General features: G+C 45.9%; 1 pseudogene; it reads left to right on the top strand.

Annotated features, from left to right (window-relative positions):
- The first annotated feature begins 9,625 nt into the window (after positions 1–9,625).
- LOC123170077 (BTB/POZ and MATH domain-containing protein 2-like) lies at positions 9,626–10,885 on the top strand (annotated as a pseudogene).
- Positions 10,886–15,504: the final 4,619 nt, after the last annotated feature.

Below are 15,504 nucleotides of genomic sequence, written 5' to 3'. Positions count from 1 at the left end.
CTCAGCATTTCTTGAATCTTGCCATCATCAGTTATGTCAATCAATTTTCTTTCCCCAGGGCCATCTGAATGCTTGCTGCTGACGTAGTACACAAAATCGTCTTCCTTCAACCCTTGCTTCAACATGAATTTAGTCTTCAACCAATCAAAAGTGAGGTCCACTTCACTAACTTGCACAACACTTGGAGACAAGCCTTGGACATGAACAATAGGGCTAAGCACCCACTGAGTGCCCTCAGCCATCTGCAACACACAAATCGCATTGAGTACCTACCCTACCCCTTAATATCCCCACTAACAAATATTAGACATGTCTATATATTACGAAGCTATATATTACATAATATTAACGGAGCAACTAATACAATTCACCCACCTACAATTATATTACGAGTATTTGCCGTAGCAACTACAAATATTTACAGATTAATATATTTGACTGGACTGCCTATATTACGGACCTTTTTTCTGGACTCCTACATATACTGACACTCCTAAATACTTGACATCCACATATAGGACGGATTATTACCGGAGCAACTACACATTTGTACACAACTAATTAGTTGACATCTAAATATATTAACAAATACTACCGGAGCACCTACGAAAAATAAAATGTGGGCTTAAATATACCCTTGAAGCGTGCGTGCGAAGGATGAACGACGAACGGCGGCCACCAAACTGCCGGTGCTCCGGCTCCAACGAAGAACGACGAACAACAGCTTCACCTCCACCACAGTGCTCCAATTTCACCACCAGCACACTGCAATGCTTATGCAGCTCCGTCTGAAGGGGTTTTATAGGTAGAGAGGAGAAAATGGCGGGAAAGAACGACTGCGGTATGGCGGGAAAGGGTTGGCGGGAAATGGGAGGAGGGAAACGGGTGGCGGGAACATATGGCGGGAACATATGGCGGGAAAAAGTTGGCGCGAACATATGACGATGATGACTTCATGTAGTTTTTATGCTGTATGTTGTGAGTTCAGTTACGTACCATTTAATTTAGATGTAGTTCTATCTAATTGTTTGCAATGTCTCGTTGTATGAATATTATGTTCTATCTACATATGATCTTGTAGTTCCGATAACAGAGTACTAAAATAGAGTAGGCATATGTCTCGTACATAAGTACATAGTCATTTGTCTGATACATAGAATAGACATAAGTCTTACACAAAAATAGATGGTAATGTCTCTACTGATACAGATACATAGAAGCGTCAGTGACGACGTCTGGCCTGGCGGGGAGGCGGATCTGGAATCGGGGACCATCCCAACCTGTCGGGTGCCCTAACGTGACGAGGAGGAATCTCAGACTCTCCCTGGTCATGCTGTGTATCCTGTGTGGGGCCTGGTGGAGGAGTCGAAAACATGTTCATCCACTGGGTGTGCTGCGACATCTGAGCCTGTATGTTGTCCTCGGGATGTTGATCACTCCCCCACGTATCATGTGATGCCGACATAGACGCCTGATATCCATAGGCCCCTGCGCGATGGAACGTTTCATCATGAAGAATGAGGTCGCGTCAATTAATATTGAAAACAATAAATATGAAGACACATACCTGCTGGGTGTGACGTCTGCTCTGGCTGAAACACGAAACTGGACGAGGGACCGTGCTGCTGTGGCTGTGGAGAAAACACGAAGCTCGACGAGGGACCGTGTTGCTGTGGCTGTGGAGAAAACACGAAGCTCGACGTGGGACCATAGTGCTGCGGGTGCCACATAGAACTGCCAGGTTGGTCAGGACGGGGTGGCCTGGTTGCCGGCTGCTGTGCTAGGCGTGGACGTGGTTGATGTCGTTGCATGGAGTGACGCGGCTTCTTCCGTGTAGGGCTGCCAGATGACCCCGGTGTACGCATCGAACTGCTCGTTCAATGCTGTGTACGCCTTCCTGGTCTGATCACTAGCAAAGCGTCTCTGCTGAGAATAAAAGTTAGTAGCCGCTAGCATCGATCGATCTCTTGTGCAGAAAAAGTTGCATTAAACTACAACACGGTGCATACCTTGCGACGAGTCCAACACAGACCGAAAGTAGGCATGTCGATGCCGTCAACATCAAACATGGCGTCTATAGTCTCATGAACACGTACATCTGGTCGCCCTATAGAGAACCTCTCCCACGACCACAGTTGTAGGAATAGAGGGCATCCAAGAAGGGCTGGCTTTCTCGATGTAAGCTGGCAACCGTTGCACATACCTCGGTATGTAGCCGCTAACACCGCCGAACCCCAACTCCTCTGTCTGATCTGATCCGCCGTCTGAGCGCTCGCTATCTCAAGTGCCATAGGGATGTAGAGGGCGCTAATAGTGGTGACATGGTTCTCCGTGAACATCACCTTGCCGAAAAGCCACAGTAAGTAGGCCTCGAGGCTCCGAGTGATCTGTTCCGCAGTCAACGGCGCCCGGAAGTTCTGGATCTGCATTAAGCGAAGAGAAAGTTTTAGTAAGCCGCAATTATTTTCTGTAAAACTTTATGCGCGATAACTTGAAGAGAATAGGTAGGGGAAATTACCCGGAAATTTAGCAACCACTCATACTTAGGTCTGTGATGCTCCCATACCGGATCGGGAGCATCCGGAAAAACACCGTGAAAACGTTCTGTAAGAGCTCGCTCCCAACCAGCCGGTGCGTCCAACGGTCCTACGGCATGACCTGCCAACGGTAGTCCGAGCAAAAGTGACACATCCTCCAGAGTAGGAGCCATCTCTCCCCATCTGAAGTGAAACGTGTGGGTCTCTGGCCTCCAACGGTCCACTAAGCAGCTCAGCAAATACCCATCGATGGCGACGCGTTTCTCACCCGGGATAGACTCAACCAGACGCGCGAAAGGTAAAAGGCCGGCCCATTTCAACCTTCATCAGAGAACTTTTCAGTTAGTGTCTCCCATTTCAACCATTAATATGCATGTCAGTGTGCAAATTAATAAAGCACGTACCGCTGAAGCCATCCTGAGTGTATCTTTCAGTTTTCCTTAGGAGTGCGAGTGACGAGAGGCTCAAGCTTGCGCTCATACCATATGGCACCACGATGACCCTTATCAATGTCCCCATTCAGCAACCACAATCCCGACATTCCTGCACATACAAAATTCAGAACATAGTGTCACACTTAATAAAAATTCATAACAAAGTGCCACACTTAATAAAAATTCATAACATAGTGCCACACTTAATAAAAATTCATAACATAGTGTCACACTTAATAAAAATTCAGAACAAAGTGCCACACTTAATAAAAATTCAGAACAAAGTGCCACACTTAATAAAAATTCACAACAAAGTGCCACACTTAATAAAAATTCAGAACATAGTGCCACACTTAATACAAATTCAGAACATAGTGCCACACTTAATAAAAATTCATAACATAGTGCCACACTTAATACAAATTTCAGAACATAGTGCCACACTTAATAAAAATTCAGAACATAGTGCCACACTTAATACAAATTTCAGAACATAGTGCCACAGCACACTTAATATAAATTCAGAACAAACTAGTGCTAGCTTAGCTTCTTCCTCTCGCCCTTACTCCTCTACTACCTCTACCTCCTCTTCTTCCCCGGTTGCCTCGTCCACGCCCAGTGACGAATGTGGGACAATTAGTGTCCCTATGGCCAAATTCATTGCATAGAATGCATTGCCTAGTCGGACCTCCTGCTTCAGATTCATCCATATCATTTCGGATGCGCTGACACTGCCGTCTGCCTCTACTTGTACGCATATGCTCTGGGTTTGGAATGTAACGCCTATCGGCGGGGTTGACGCTGTTGAAATTACCCATTGATCGAAAACCCATCAGCTCACCTGTCCAGGTATTGAGGACAGCCTCTTTCAGAAAATATGGAGACACAAACGATATTGCGTCCATTCCAAGCTGCCCGCAAGCAGCAAGTACATGTGAGCAAGGTAGGTGAAGCAATTTCGGTTTATTGCATGTGCACTCACACGTTGGCCAGGCTTCATTGCCAATTTTCACCTCATGCGTCCTCAACTCATTTGCACATCCGAATTTGTTGTTGGCTAAGCGGACCTCAAACCTTCTTTCTTGATTACCGATGGCGACTACAGTGTGTGACCTAGCTTTTTGCATCTTGTTGTCCATGTACTTCGTGACTCTTTCACAGTACCGTGTATTTGGGTTGTTCAAGATATGCTGCTCTGCTATTTGACGTCTGTCTCTGAAATACTTGACGGTGCCATAGAAAATACCCTCAACGATGGCTGTAAGTGGCAATGCCCGGTTTCCTCTGAGGACAAAGTTGTATGTTTCCGCGAGGTTCGTTGTCATGACACCGTACCTTGCTCCATGTGTGTCATGTAGCAAAGACCACCTCTCCAGAGGCTCATGCTCTATCCACTGCTCGAAGGTTTTAATCGACCTCCCGAGCCTTCTCCTAGTACCAGGTGGGTCAAAGCCTGGCAGGTCACATAGCCCAACAGCCTCCTCCTCCACGGCCGCTGTTCCTGTTGCCAACTGTGCAGCTACTGCTTCAACATGTGTCCTCACCGCTGCATCTCTTGCAGCTTTCCTGTCCCTCACGTGTCTCTGCGTGCACACATTAAGTCTGTCGCGTATCAAATTGTACTTCCATAACTGGTTCTGCTTGCAGAGTTTTTTGAACAGATTCATCAGGTTCTTATTTCTAAACTGCGAGAAGAAATTAGCCCCGAGATGGCGCATGCACCAACGGCTCTGCAAGTCCTGCCATGGAACTTGTTCCTCAGGGCCTGGATTTGTCAGTGTCCTTATCGCACTGAGTATACCTGCATGCCTGTCATGAAGGATGCACACATTCGGCTTCTCCTTCACAACTGATATTTTCAACTGCCTGAAGAACCATGTCCAACTTTCAATGTTCTCACTCTCCACAAAAGCAAATGCCAGTGGGACGACTTGATTTTGGCCGTCTTGACCTATGGCTGTCAGGATCTGACCCTTGTACTTGCCTGTGAGAAAAGTACCGTCAACACATATCACCGGTCGGCAATGCCTGAAAGCTTCGATGCATACACCGAAAGAGAAGAAGAGACGATGCAAAACCCTCACAGTTGGGAACTCTGGCATGAACATGTCTTGGATATCGATATAGGTGCCTGGATTCCGCTGCTGCAGGGTGTGGAGGAGGTGGACAACAGAGTCATATGCATCAAAATAAGAACCAAATCTCCTCTCAAGCGCTGCATGCTTAGCCCTCCAAGCCTTGCCATAAGAAATTTTGTACTTCAACCTGGCGAACACTTTTGTCTGCACTGCCTTCACTTCCATAGCTTTGCCTTGCACTATCTCATCGTAAAACAGTCGAGCAATAAGCGTGGATGAAAGGTTGGCATGATCTTGAGGGATGCAGGGAATAAGACAAGTGTGATTAACTAAGTCACTTATCACCCAACTTGTGCCATACTTAGGGAGAAAGCCGTGCACCCTTGCGGGACAATCTGCATTCTTGCATACCATTGTGAGGAATTTCTGACTGGACACCTCAGCTTTGAAAACCCTTTGCGTGGACATTGCCCAATTAATTATTGCATCCTTCAGGGCTTGCTTGTTCGGATACATAGCACCCGTCGCAATATTGTTCTGGTGATATTGCCAGGCTGAATCATGTCCATCATTCACGGTCATTGCAGATGATAAGTCATGATTCCACCATGCAGGATTCGGGACCTCCTCTGCATTTTCTTCTTCATCTGACTCGTCAGAATCATCGGCATGACCCCTTTCAACATCGGTGTCTTCTTCTTCCATCTGGTTCTGCATGTGCCCATCTACCTCGTCAGCGTCCACCTCGCCATTGTAATCACCATCGGCATTTCCTCCTTCTACCTGACTACTCTGCCCTGGTTCATAACCATAAGCATTTCCTCCTTCTACCTGACTGCTCTGTCCTTGTTCGTAACCATAAGCATTTCCTCCTTCTACATGACTGCTCTGTCCTTCGTAGCCACCCTCCCCTTCATGTGCAGTGACCTCCTTCACGACGGGAAGCACTAAAGCAACAGGATTGCATCCCCTTCGTTCACAACCTTGTAACCACCGCACCCAATCGGAGTCTCCCTCTATTGGCCTCAAATAAAAGTAAATTTTTGAACTTGACCGTGTCCACAATGCATGAACACCGACGGTGTGTGTTTCAGTATCAAGACCTAAACTTGCCGCGATCCATTCTTTCAACTGACTAACAGACCATGTTTGTGGTGCGCTGATTGCAACCTCTATGTGAGTAAATTCACTAAGATCTGCTCCCAACTCATTTGTTTGGACAGTACCAGGACCATAGTAAAATCTCAACTTCACTACATCGGACATCTCGACTCACCTATTTTTTTTCAACATAGAAATACAAGTATTAGACATGTCTATATATATATATTACCAGGACCATAGTAAATAATATAATAAATAGGCCCATATTTACTAATAATAAATAGGCCTCAAATAATAATAATATAACCGACAAATATGATAATTCAGTTTATTTGAATTATATGGCCATGTTGATGTATTTTTTATTTTAATCTATGTTAAAATAATTTAGAAAAAGGCATGCGTCTTATTTCTACGATCATGTAAAATTCTTCCTTGCAAAGAAGTTTTTTTGTTAAACTACAGCGTGGCCGTTTAAAAAAAACAGTGTGGCATTGCTTGTTATGGGTTAAACTTTAGAAAATACGCATAATAAAGGTTAGCGGGTAATCCGCTTCATATTGGCATCGGGTACGGACTGAAACGTTTTTTTACATGTAGTTCTACTTTTCCTATTTTTTGTTTGCTTGTTAAATTTTCATCACATTGACATGCTATGCACATGCCGACCCCAACTCTTCAAAAAAAAACTTGTCTCTTCTTTCCAACTTTTTATTCATGTTTCCAACTTCTTATCCCGCACCTGTGTACGTGTCAAGTATTAAGCAACAACTTATTATCCCACTAACAACTAATACAATTCACACACCTACAACTATATTACGAATATTTGCCGTAGCAACTACAAATATTTACGTATACTACCGGGGCAAATAACAATAATCGCACACAAATTTATTTTCACATCGAACGTAGCATGCGTGCGAACGAATAATATTTACGTATACTACCGGGGCAAATAACAATATTTCTGTATACTACCGGGCCAAATAACAATAATCACACACAAATATTTACGTATACTACCGCGGCAAATAACAGTATTTACGTATACTCCCGGAGCACCTACGAAAAATAAAATGTGGGCTGAAATATACCCTTGAAGCGTGCGTGCGAACGAAGAACGAAGAACGACGAACGACCTCCACCACCACCACCTCCACCACCTCCACCACCACCACCACCTCACCACCCCAACTGCCCCAACGACGAACACTGCCCCAACTTCACCACCACCACCTCCACCAAAATGCTCACCACGACCACCAGGAGCTACCCCGTCAGTAGATCGACACCTCTTTTGGCTGCCCTAAATGAGTTGAACCTATTCACGGTGCCAAAATCGCGAAAATGTTGCTCATTTAGGTGTACAAATGTGTGCCATTTTTCTGTAGAGAGAGGAGGAGGAAGAACACAGCAGAAATGAGCCACGGGAGAAGAATAATGGAGGAAGGAGAGGATAAGGGCGGGCACGGGAGAAGAAATAATGCAGGAGGAGAGGAAGGAGAGGATAAGGGCGGGCTGGCCAGCGCGCGTCAGGTCGGCAGCACCCTGTCGGCCACCAGGTGGCCGATCGGCGGGCGGCAGGCCGACAGGGGCGCACCACGCCGACAGGCCGCTGCCTCCCCCCTCGCGATGTGGCCCGACCAACCACAGGCGGCCGCGTGCCAGCCCGGCCTGCAGTCGGCCTCCTGATAGCCGATCGGCCTGCTGTGGACCGACTGGGCTCAGTCGGCCTGCAGTGGGCCGACGGTGTATTATTCTTGTAAATTCTTTTTTCTGCGTATTATTTCTGTAATTTAAAAAAAATGTATTATTTAAAAAAATTTAGCCTATAATTTGTGGGCAACTATCTGCTTGCATTTCCCCTTCACTATGTTGTAATTTTGTGCTAAATGATTATTTCGAATTTGTGCCTGTTGAGTGCAAGCACTGAGAAGGTGATGTCGCCACACAATAGTGTTGTATACTGCTTGGATGTCTTATGAGTACATTGTCATCAAAAGAAGGAATAACATTCAGAAAATTCCATCAAAAGTAGGAATAACATTCAGAAAATTCCATCAAAAGGAGTTAGGTGCCAATGTAATTGAGTTATCTTCTAGTATGTTATATAGGCCAATTGCCAACACCTGAATGCGGCTGTTGTGTGTGCTTTGTATGATTTCCATGGCACCCTGATTCATGGGTTTTGATATTATCTGTGAAATCAGACATTATGACTAATGCTTATTTGCGATTATTGAACGTATTAGAGGGAAATTTAGACATGATGCAATAGTTCAATCTGTAAAAGTAGACTTCTTCATAAAAAAATACTCCCTCTGAAATACTTGTAGTTAGGGAAACCCCAACTACAAGTATTTCGGTAGAGAGGTAGTAACAAATACCCTTCTCACAATATCTCTAGAAGTCATTCCATGCATTGTAATTAGTTTCTGCTCGCATATGACCTAGTAATTGATTCAATATGACCAGCCTCAAACAGCGATCCATCCACGGGGTGCTTCACCTCTTCTCCACAATAATAGCAACGCCGAGGATCAGCACTTTCATGCACGCTGTACTGAATCCCACCAACTCCTTCGTCTTCGTCCATGGAGACTATGCATGTCGGCACCCAACCGCCTATCTCGCAGTCATAAAGTACCTCCGCAAAGAAGAACTCCACCTCTGAATTCTCTTCCAGAGTGCTCTTGGCCGTGAAATTCACATGGTAATAGGAACCGTCGTCCATGACTCTCCAGCTGATGATGGATTTGACGAGCTCGTACTTGACCCCGTCCTTGATCTGCTCCTTGTCGTAGTGCTCCAGCGCGCTGATTGCGAACTCGTCGCAGTCCCGCAGAAAAACAAAAGCTTCAAAACTAGCGTCGTCGGTGTAACCGAAGGAAGAGTCCACCCAGTCTTGGTCGGGGGTATCGGGACTGTACCGATCGCTGCCAGAGTCAGAGTCAGACCACAGCTCGTGGCTGGGATCAAAAAGTGGCGATGAAGGAGAATTCGGGTCATCCAGCAACAACTCCTGTTGAGTCGCAGGACCGCTGGTGGTGGTGGTGGTAGTAGTGGTAGGCATTAATGGCGTGGAGTCACCATGAGCATTTGCCGGTGTTTGTCCACCAGAAGCGAGCGTGGAGGGGGAACCGGCTCCGGAGGCGAAGGACGGATCCTTCTGTGGTACAGCACGCGAGGCATCTGATCTTCCTTGTTCTTCTTCCCTTGATTTCGTCACTGGGCGATCGGATCTGAGCAAGACGAACAGCAACACGATCGAATTGCCGGCGGTGGCCTGGTGTGGCTTTTGTAGAGGGCGCGTCTCCTTTTCCGACTAGAATAAGGTTACTCGGGCGCTGCAGAATTTTCTTTGTTGTTGATGAAATTCTCTTTCCAACGGGGCCCACCATCTTAGTCATTTTTCCACTCGAGTCTCCCGCCGTCAACGCCAGTCGCCGCCGGAGCGGACAGGCACTCTTCTCCCTCCCCCATCGGAACCAACCCGCGCCCCCTCTCCTTGCGGCGGCGCCGTCATCCACCGCCACCGCTCTCCGCTAGACATGGCGGGCCCGGATCGTTGGGACCCGAATCCTGCCGCCGCAGCACCGATCTGCCTGGATCTGCCTGGATCTGCCTGGACCCGAATCCTGTCTGCGAGTAAACCCCCGTGGGTGCCGGTGAAGCTCGTGTTCCTCAGCGAGACCTGCCCGTCCATCGTGAGGGCGAACCTGAGCTGTCGTCTGGTTGATCCGAGAAGCGTGCTTCGACCGTCTGAAGAAATAGTGTGTCATGTATCTTCAACCGTTCATGGGTATCCCGCTGTCTGCAGATGTGCTCGCCTTTCGTCAGTGAAGATTGTTCGCTTCCCGTTCGTCTCATGTCGACGGGGAGCCTGGCAGCATCCGGTTATCTCAGGAATGATTCTTTTACCGTGTTATGTGTTATTACGGTGCTGAAGGAGGATTTGACAGCTCGAACAGCAACAGTGCCGGGTAAAGAAGTACCTGGATCATCACCTAGCCTGCAGAAACACCTTGCTGAGCTCCTGCATAGTGGGTTGGAAGCAGATGTCACATTTCTCGTGTCCGGCAAGTCTTTTGCTGCGCACAAGGTGATCCTCGCTGCAAGGTCACCTGTACTGATGGCCGAGTTCTTTGGCCACATGAAGGAGACGAGCTCTCAGCGCGTCGAGATCAAGGACATTGATGCGGTGGTATTCAAGTCGTTGCTTTACTTCATCTACACTGACTCTGTGCTGGAATTTGATCTGCAGCATGAGGCGGTCACGATGTTGGCTCAGCATTTACTTGCAGCTGCTGACAAATATGGACTGGACAGGCTCAAGGAGATCTGTGAAGGCAAGCTATCTGATGGCATCAGTGTCGACACGGCAGCGACAACTCTGGCTTTAGCTGAGCAGCATAACTGCCCCAAACTCAAGGTGAAGTGCGTTGAATTCATAGTTAGTACTCCTGAGATTCTTGATGCTGTGTTGGCGACGGATGGATATAAGCATCTGGAGGCAAGCTGTCCTATGGTGTTGCCTGAGCTTCTTAAGTCTGCGCGGGGCAGAAAGAGTTGAAGGGTAGCCATAATAGTGCTAATGGTCCAAGATTTTATCATGCCTGTAGTCTCTGTTTATGGTTGCCATGCATGTGTGGACTAGTAAGAACCCTGTGTCTGTATTCACCTCAAATTGAAAAACGTATGCTCATCTACTTATGTTATGACCAACTTATTGCTTGCATTTCCTCTCCAATTTCATCTAATTTAATGCTAAATGGTCCAGAATTTGGTATCTCTCTTCTTCTGTGCTTGTCAATATTTGCACAAGCTGATACATATGTGTGCCCAGCTTGGTAAAAATATGCTATTTCAGTGTTGTTAAGGGCAGGATGATTCAGAGTGTGTAGACATGATTTTCTCAGTTGCAGCCTGCAGCCACACAATCCTTGTGTTTGTTTTACCTTGTAGTATCTTTTAAACACATTGTCACATTAACTTTCGGAACACAGTCAGGAAACTAAGTACCATCTCATTGTCTTAGTACAACGTAAGGGGCTTTCTGTGTTGGAGGTGAAGAGCCAACACCTGAACCAGCCTAGTGTTCTTGATGCTGTCTTGGCGACAAGCTGTCCTTCGATGCTGGGTGACCTTCTCAAGTCTGCGTGTGGGAGAAAGAATTGATGCATATCTAGGTGCTACCCGAGGTCCAAAATGTGATGTTGCATAGTCTCTGTTTTTGTTTGTCATGTTTCACTAGTAGAAAAAGGGCCATTTGTCCCGGTTTATAAGGCCCATCTGTCCCGGTTGTAGAACCGGGAAGGGTCGTTACTAATGCCCTAGGCCTTTAGTCCCGGTTCTTATACCAACCGGGACAGATGGGCCTCTACGTGGCCGCTCCGGCGAGCCAGGCAGGAGGGCCTTTGGTCCCGGTTGGTAGCACCAACCGGGACCAATAAGCTTCCACGCGTCAGCATTTCAGGGGTTGGTTTTTTTTTTGAAAAGAGGTGGTTTAGGGGTTTTGGGGGTTAATTTAGGTTGTTATAGGTAGCTAATAGAGAGATGTGTCCTTTGTTATTTCCGTGCTACTGCTATACTGCTATTTCTAAACATGACTTAGATTGAAGTGAGGCAATATGGGGTGCATGTCGAAAGTAATACTAATCCTAACTTGATCAAGTTTGGATTGTACTACTTTCGACATGCACCACATGCATGTTGGCTTCACTTCAATCCAATCCATGTTCATTTCACCCACAGATATATAATAACTCTTCATGCTCGCATCATGCATCATCATAATAACAAGTCCTACTAATCATCATCATACAACTTCTACTCGTTATTAATAACAAGTCATACGATCATCATCCTGATAGTCATCGAACCAACCCTACTTAATTGTTCTTAGCACATGATCATCAGTATTATGCAGGACCTAAATACCCTATTTAAGGGAAAATAGCACAAAACAATATAGACCCCGACTCTCCATTATGGAGAATGGAGATCATCCTGTCTGCAATTCTTGCGCGGCGCTTCCTTTTGCTTCCAAGAACCTCCTTACGACTGTCCATACATTTTTTCCATTCTCTGATTAGCATGTCTCCACTTCTTTTAGAAATCCGGTATGGACTGTTGAGATTCGTAGGATGACCTGGATATATGTTCAAAACACGAAGGTTGTCATTCTGATACATCAAATGAGGCACACAATCCTCTGGGATTCTCTGTTGAAAAACATAGTAATAACTTCATAGTTAGCAATGATGTACTAGTTTTAGAAGTATGCAAAAGATACACGGATGTCGTAATAGTAAAAAATCTTACCAGGGTATCCCCATGGTAGTTACCGTAGTTCAACACGTGCACTAGTGGCACGTATTGACCATAATGTTGAGGAGTTTGATTGTAGATATTGTAATTCTCAAGATCAGTACAAAATCCGACCAGATGATTTTTCTCCTGATAAGTTAACTCGGAGCCATTGGTGTAGTGGGTTTTGTCTACCATGTTCCGCACATTGTTTGAACAATCAAAATAAGCTATCAATGGAATAAGCTGTCAACTATTTTGAAATAAACAATATAAATTAGTTAATAATTAACTATGTTTGAGAAACTCACATAGTGGTAGAACTGGAGGCGTATCAACAAGTACCCAAATGTTCCTATTGTCTTGGTCGATGTCAGGATCACCAAGATCCATGGTGACAAGCATACCTTCATCAAAACCATACATCTTGCAAAATGCTTCCCAATTTTTGCAACCAAAATGGGTTACGCTCTCAGCATTATACAGATTTACTTCAAAATTCACATCATGATGGGTCCTTAGGTGAATTTTCTTCGTTTCAAATTTTTCATGGTCTTCAAAATCCATCCTCTCCAAGACATAGCGTCTTGCATGGCATGGGATAAGCTATACTCGAATTGTAAAAGATGAAAATTACACGTTGAAATAGTTGAAGTCATGCTTAATTACGAAAAAAACACTTGTCGCCGTTGCGTACCGTTTCAACATCGAAGGTCTCCTCGAGCTTAATGCTGAAGCGCCGATCATCGTCCAGGTGAGGCCTGTCGCACAAACCTCGATCGTCGTGGCACCAGCCGCACTCCCCCGGGAGACTTTCGTCGTCCGATGACGACATTTCCTACGTTCATAATTCAAAGATTAAACTTGTACAATTAAATATATGTACTACAAAAACTAAATTAGATCATTATTATTCATCACGGGTTGACTATCGGTTTGTCGAGTCTTTTCTTGAAAACTCTCAGCTCATGTGGTGTGTACATTCGACCGTTGATGATGGTCGCTCCTCCATTTGTCTCCGAGTGCATTACACCAAAATGTCTAGCACACAGGAACGAAGGAGAAGCGACTCCCACGACAACAATCGGGATTCTTCTTCCTCTCATATATATATATATGGTGGAACTCTCCCTCACTGATTCCTCTCTAACATTTGTGACCGTCGGTGATGGTAGCTCCTCCTTTCGTTCCTGAGTGCATTACACCAAATTGTCTAGCACACGGGAACGAAGGAAAAGCTACCCCCACGACAACAGTCAGGATTCTTCATCCTCTCATATATGATGGAGACTCGACAGACTTAAAGTCAACCCGAAATATCGTTTAATTATCTTTCTAAAAGAGGATTTGGTTGGTCTCACCTCGAGGTCGGAGGGGGTCGGTGACGGGGACGACGGCGGGGATGATGGAGGGGCCGGGGGCTCCTAGATTTCTGCGAAAACAAAAACCCTATAAGCTATCAACTAATCATATGCATACGCCTTGCATAGTGCTCTCCAATTTTAGCATTCAAAGTTGGAGTAGTTTTCCAATTTAAGCATTCAATAAGCAAAATCAAATCGCAAAATAAAGTAGTATTCAAATTAGGATGCATTCAATTATAAGCAAAACTACATCATCTCCATGCGTCCGTACATCGTCAAATATTATCACTAATACACCTCGAATACTATCATACATATAGCATCACTAGTACAGCTAGAACCGTAGCGCCCGACGGGTATCGGCGCGGGCGGTGGACACCCAAAGAGAAGGAACCATCACAGGATCGCTCCAGTGAGATCCCTAAAGAACCTGCCAGGTATTGTCGAACCTGCCCTCCAACGCAACCATGTAGCGACGGACGTGCTCGTCCTCCTCGCTGACACGGTGACGTACCACCTCCGCGGTGTCCGGAAGCCTCGGCACTGTCACTGGCCCACGCGACCGCCACCAAACAAGGATCGGGTCAATGACGGGCTGGCTCCTCACCAACCTACGCCCCCCGGAAGGTAGCACCTCCCAAAACCAGCCCGGCGGAGCCCAGTCATAGACATGGCCCCTCTGATCAAGCCGGCCTCCTCCGCCGAGTCGACGACGAGGATGCGGGATAGGCATCGTCGACGTCGATGCGGGAATAATTGCTTTAACTAAAAAAATAAACTAGTTCTATTAATTTCCTTGCTAAAAATAAACTACTTCTATAGTAAAATAAACTAGTTTTGTTAAATCAACTAGTTCAACTACTAAGCACTTACTATAAATAGAATAAAGTAGTACTTCCTAATTAGAAATAAACTAGTTTAACTAGTTCTATTATTTTTCTAACTAATTATATTAAACACATTCTCTTCTTATTCTATGAACAAAATTACAACAGAAAAAAATCATAAAAATTCTATAAACAAAATTACAACAGAAAAAAATCATAAAAATTCTATGAAAAAATTGACATATTCTTTACATATATATGAACACACAAACATTTGCATATTCAACAATAATATCACCAAAAAATCTATGAACAGAAAAAAATTCTAACTTTTGCATATTATTCATTTATGAACAAATTACAACAACTCAATTAACTACACATCTAAACTACGCATCTAAATTAACTACACATCTAAATTAGGAAATTCATATATGGAGCTCTCACTGCAAAACGGGGCGGCGATCGACGAGGAGGCAGGGCACGGGGGCGACAGTGAGGGGCACGGCGACGACGATGTTGAGGGGCGCGGCGACGGCGACGGTGAGGGGCGCGGCGACGGGCAATGAGGAGGCAGGGGCGGCGACGGGCGGCGAGGAGGCAGGGGGCGCGGGGCGGCGACGGCGTCTGGGTGGCGCGGGACGGCGTCGGAGGCAGGGGCGACGACTGCGACGGCGACGCGAAGAGGGGCAGCCTGGCGGCGGCGTCGGGCGGGGAAGACGAACTAAATGAAAATTTTCACAAGTGCTAGTTATATAGACGAAGCATTGGTTCCGGTTCATGACAGCAACCGGTACCAATGCCACCCTTTAGTCCCGGTTGGTGCCACCAACCGGGACCAGAGGCCT

The sequence above is a fragment of the Triticum aestivum genome, chromosome 7D (genome assembly GCF_018294505.1).
Source record: "Triticum aestivum cultivar Chinese Spring chromosome 7D, IWGSC CS RefSeq v2.1, whole genome shotgun sequence".
In the NCBI taxonomy this organism is placed as follows: Eukaryota; Viridiplantae; Streptophyta; class Magnoliopsida; order Poales; family Poaceae; genus Triticum; species Triticum aestivum.
Note: the sequence above shows the minus strand (reverse complement) of the source record. Positions and strands in the feature narration are given on the sequence as shown.